At 42.1% G+C, this 6,000-nt stretch overlaps 1 pseudogene; it reads right to left on the reverse strand.

The window, feature by feature from the left end:
* Positions 1 to 6,000, reverse strand: part of LOC135098175 (Y+L amino acid transporter 2-like) — a 95,017-nt pseudogene that overhangs the window by 36,886 nt on the left and 52,131 nt on the right.

Genomic DNA, 6,000 nt, shown 5'->3' on the forward strand with positions numbered 1-6,000 from the left:
CTCCTCCTCCTCCTCCTCCTCCTCGCCGCTCACGGAACGGGCTGTGTGTGTGTGTGTGTGTGTGTGTGTGTGTGTGTGTGTGTGTGTGTAATAATAATAATAATAATAATAAACGGTTTATTATTTAGGCAGTTGACAAACTGAAAATGTACATAGGGGATGGGGAAAAGCTTAACATTAATCCTAACGGTAAGACTAATCTAGGAGGGAAATACTATTGATTGATGGCTCGCACCATGGTGGGAATCGCACTGAGTCTGTACCGGTCCGTGCGCGGCGCCTTCAGGGGCGTTATTTTGTTGTGGTGTCTGGTGGCACGGACAGGGCGAGGCGCGTCGGGCGGCAGCATGTCTCTGAGACGCGGATGATGCAGTAGTCCCTTCCCAAACTTCTCCAGAGCCTCTCGGTGCCTGGTGGATATTCTGGACAGACTCAGGGTGGTCAGGGCTTCTTCATAGGTGTGTGTGTGTGTGTGTGTGTGTGTGTGTGTGTGTGTGTGTGTGTGTGTGTGTGTGTGTTTGATGTCCAATACTCATCAACGTTAGTCTGACACCAACTAGCTTTTAACTCCCAGTCCACCTCCTCCTCCTCCTCCTCGCCGCTCACGGAACGGGCTGTGTGTGTGTGTGTGTGTGTGTGTGTGTGTGTGTGTGTGTGTGTGTGTGTGTGTGTGTGTGTGTGAAATTGTCATTGTTCCGTTTGTTCTGCTGCTATTGTTGAATTTGCTACTTCTACTACTGCTACTACTTCCTTCTCCTCCTCCTTCTCCTCCTCCTTCTCCTCCTCCTCCTGCTCCTCCTCTTCCTCCTACTTCTTTTCAGGTATGCTAAGAATAAGAATCGTGTCAGGGAAAAATGTGCCTAGCAATCTAATAGAGCCTCGCTAAAAGAACACTGCCTCTCTCTCCCTCACCTGCCTCGTCCTCCCTAATAGCAAGGTGGACAGATTAAATCACGCAAACCTAAGCCCAGGTAATTCACGTGTAATTGGTGGCCCACAGCAGGAAGACATCACCAGTATTATATGAAGGACAAGATTTCCTCCTCTTCCTCCTCTTCCTCCTCTTGCTTCTTCCTTCTCTGCTGTCTTCACGTCTGCCTCTTTCTCTTCTTTCTCTATCTTCTCTTCGTTCGCCTTCTCCTCCTCTATCTTTTATTCCTCTTTATGTTCCTCCTCGTCCTCTTTCTCTCCATCCTCATCAACGTCCTCATCGTACTGCTCCTCCTCGTCTTCCTCCTCCTCCTCCTCCTCCTCCTCCTCATCCTCATCCTACTACTACTACTACTACTACTAGGACTACTTCTAGCGTTACTTCATGGTAGACTTCATTAGACCACGAAAGAAGAAAAAATACGAAGAAAAGCGAAACTAGAAGATAAGTACCAGAACCACTGATATCACCAACAAAACCAGAAAAGAGGAAGAATTTCTATATATAATTCACAGAGGCACGTACCATAGCATACAAATCATGCCGACAAATCACTAAAGACCATATTCTGAGACAGTAAATTATACCAGCACCCCGACTACTACTAATAAGGGTGTTTTCACGGATATAGTGACAAATCAACAATATTTCTTCATTATTAGCAGGAGAAACAGTCTTGAGAACCCGGCTAATCATCTCTGTGGTCTTGGTAAATAGTCGTGGTGAGAGAGAGAGAGAGAGAGAGAGAGAGAGAGAGAGAGAGAGAGAGAGAGAGAGAGAGAGAGAGAGAGAGAGAGAGAGAGAGAGAGAGAGAGAGAGAGAAACCTGAAGCATGAATATTAATAAAATGCAGACAACGATCCCGCACAGAGAAAGAAAATGAGGAAGAAAAGAAACCCGACACAGAACTGAGAGAATAATTAGGAAGCAGAACAAGAGGGAAAAAGTCAAATAAATATACTTGACGTGAATGAAGAATACAAAGAAATAAGTTTTTCTGAGACACCTGTGAAAAATAGGTGGTCAATGAACCTTTACCCGCGGCTTGTATGTACCTTTTCTTCTTATCCATGTAAGTTAGTTTGTTCATCGTGGAGCTCCTCTCATCATGACGAGAGAAGTTATAGACTTATGTCACACTCTGCTTTAGTCATTCATTTGTAGCGGTGCTGCATTTATGTAATAACAATAATTATGGTTTATTATTGACAACCCTAAGTAAGATTCTAACACTGAGATACTATGGCTGCCACTTGGCGCCGTCCAACCTGGCAGACTAGGCCCGGGATGATCTGGCCACCCCATGAATGTTTTTGCTTCTTCCCCCAAAGCAACAGCTCTCGATTCATTACACTAAGTGAACAGGGCTACTCATCACAGAAATCCGCCCAAAGATTTCTGGGATCGTCGAACCCAGGGCCTCCCGGTTGTGAATCCTGCGTGTGTGTGTGTGTGTGTGTGTGTGTGTGTGTGTGTGTGTGTGTGTGTGTGTGTGTGTGTGTGTGTGTGTGTGTGTGTCCACATTTAAAGGAATCAGTGGCTGAAGATCAAGCAAAAGTACTTTGTTGAGTCAGGTATTGCTATATATAATGTGATACACAAAAAGTCACCACACCTTCATTCATTGAGACAGAAGCTCCCAGCAGCAGGTAGCCAATCACTTCAACTATTGAGCTGTCCACCTGCTGGTCAACTGCACTTGTGTCACGGGGCTCTCCCGCTTGGCTGAGAGTCCGCCCTTAGCGTCCTTCGAAGTGGTGAAGGTGAACCCCACGGGCAGTGCCTCATGGGGAACCCTTAAAGGGCTGCCTTAAGCCCTTCGATAAGGTCGGACAAACACTCTGACAGGAGTCGGAACGCAGAGCAGGGTATTTGCGACGGTTGTCAGCAGCCGGGATACCAAACTGCACTACACAGGCAGGCTTCTTCTTTTTTTACTAACTTTAGCTGTGGTCGCCAGTCGTGCTCTGCCCCCTTATAGGATCTATTTCATCAATGTACCATGGCACGAGCCAGGATTAGGCACCTTGACCCAGGAGGCAAAACTAAGATAAAACTACTACGAATCCTCTCTGAGCATTTAATATACGCCACCAAGATCACTGAGGCTAAAAACTCGTTCATCGTACTCACCAGGTTAGATAAGGAGGTCAGTAAAATATTTTAGCCTACATGCCACCAGGACCTGAAAGATCAAGGTTTCGACCCCATCCTACCGCAGGAATTAAGAGCAAAAAGGACTATCATTCTAATTAATGCGGGCGACTACACCCTGTCAAACTCAGAATCTGCAATAAAAGAACTAGTCAATGAAAAATCCTTGGATCTAGGAAGGGATTGACAACATTTTTAAAGTCCAAAAAACAAAAATAAAGAAAATATACTTTAATGAGACAAATACAGCAAAAGCAGCTACAGAAAAAGGACTGCTCGCCTTCCATATGAACAGCCCATCTCACAACATCAAGGTGAATGAGTTTACTCCAATTGTAACGTGTATGAGATGCTACTCGCTAGAAGACCATGCCACGCTAAGATGCCCTCATCCCAAAGGTTGCACAGTATGCTCAGAATGCGCTAGCAATGAGCACGTCTGGAAGGACTGCACCTCTCAAACTAAAGTGTCTCAATTGTGGTGGTGCGCACCGTACACTGGCTAACAAATGACCTCGCCGAAAAGAAATAAAGGAAAACAAAAGAAAGGAGAAGAAAACCAACCCAACGTACAGCCAAGCCATCAGAACCAACAACATCCAAGCAATGCAGGTCCCTGATTTATTTGCAAAAGATACAGCTGAGACAGTCCTCACATGCATTATCCATGTACACATATGCAACATGGCACAACCAGGGACATACAGTAATGAAGTTAACAAGGTTTTCATAACTTAATAACTTACCATCAGTCACCCTACCTACAAACCCACCATCCAAACAGATTATCAGCCTCGCCAAAACTATAGATGCCGAGACCAACCTAGGCAGCGTAACACAGGAAGAACAAGCAGAAGAAATAGAAGAAACCGAAGAAGGCACACTACAGACAAAGCAAACATTAGATGAACCACCTCCTTTGGAAAAAAAATTATAGGTAAAGATATTGGCCTAAAAATTATCTCCAAAAATAGCACTGGCTGGCCTAAGGAAACACTATACTTGAGACACTTAAGGGAAGGGATTGAATCTGGAACATATAAGTGGATTTTCACTAATAACTCTTACTCAGAAGAAGAAACATAGGACTACTTAATAAATAATGATATTGATCTAACAGATCTGTGGATGACCGTAGAAGACGCAGCTTTCATGAAAATAAGGAATGGCTTCCAAAACGAGAGAATCCCACCTCCAAGTAAAAGTGGAAAATCAGGCTCAAGACAAACGCGAAAGAAATAAACACAAATACCTCTCTCCAGTTACAGCACTTCAGCAAATGCAACAGCACTCACTAACTTCTTTGGACATGGACAATACGGACGAGATTAACAAAGTTCAACATGATATACTCAGCTGGAGAAACAAAAGACAAACTCCGGCGAATATATACAAAGAACTTAACCCAGACATCATTTTAATAAATAACCATGAACTTAAACCCGAAGAGAATATTAAAATTTACAATTACAATACTTACCTTATTAACTCCAGCGAGGAGATGCACGATGGGGCAGCCATTCTTGTGAGACAAAATCTGAAACACAAGATAAAAGACAATTACGACACAGATATTATACAAGTTACCAGTGAGACGAAAACTGGCCCTGTCAATATTGCCACTACCTACCTTCCCTCACGCAGATCATATTTACCATTCACAGACGTCCACTCAGTAGCTTCACAGGCCACTCCAACATACACTGTAGGAGACTTGAACGCACACCACCCTTCCATAGACAAACGGAAATGCAATGTTGTCAGCAAAGGTCTTGTTATGTTAATCAACAACAATAAACTAAAACACTTAGGACCTGAATTTCCCACTTATTTATCACGTAATGCTTTATCTAGCCCTGACATCGTACTTTCCAAAAGCAAAACTTATCATAATATGATCATACAGCCTGGAGCCACCACCCCATCTAACCACTTACCTATTCTCAGAAAGATTACATCACAACCCATTAAAATATCTTTCCTACCTATACACGATCTAAAGAAAACCATTTGGGATGAATTTAAAAAAGGAAGTATAACTTAAAACCAGCAGCATCAAACAAACCCTCACCTGTCACAGAAAACACTAGACGAGTCTCTTCAGGGAAGGACTACGATGAAAAATCAAATTCCTACAAGAAACTATAAAACAATACCAAAACCTATTTATAATCAAAGAATAAAGGAACTACAATGGTGGAATAAACTGTTAATTCAAAATAGTTTAAGTTATGGATGGAGTTATGCTAAACACATCACACATAAACAATAAAACAAGCTGTAATGAAAGAATGCATAGATCAGAACCAGAGGAGCTGGGAGAACGAAACAAAATAAAACTCTCTATACAAGGACCCCAAGGAATTCTGGCAGAACATAAACAAACTAAAAGGAAACCAAACCATTTTAAAGCCATATCTAATTAAAAATGTCCAGAAAATTTATGACAAGGAAAATAAAGAGGAAATTTGCAGACCTATCTGGAGTGATGTCTTTAAAATAAGCCCCAGTGACAATCAACTCTTTGATGCAGCAACTGACCAATTAGTAAATAACTACATAAATAACAATAAAACACAAATCCTTCCCCATCCTCATGCTAACCCAAACAACCTAAATGACAACAACTACTTCACTTCTAAGATCACTACCCAAAATATAAAAGATATAGTTAAAAAAAAAAAAAAACACTCCAGGTCACACCAAAATTAATAAAACCATATTTCAAAACCTACCTGAGGATACGCTGGAGACATACACCAAGCTTTTAAATATCTCTCTGTCCATGGACTACTTTCCCAACGCCTTTAAGCACGCAAAAATTAAACTAATACCTAAACCCAACAAAATAACTACAGTCCCATTAAACTTTAGACCTATATCATTACAAGAAGTACCGGGTAAAATATTCGAAA

The sequence above is a fragment of the Scylla paramamosain genome, unplaced genomic scaffold (assembly GCF_035594125.1).
Source record: "Scylla paramamosain isolate STU-SP2022 unplaced genomic scaffold, ASM3559412v1 Contig49, whole genome shotgun sequence".
In the NCBI taxonomy this organism is placed as follows: Eukaryota; Metazoa; Arthropoda; class Malacostraca; order Decapoda; family Portunidae; genus Scylla; species Scylla paramamosain.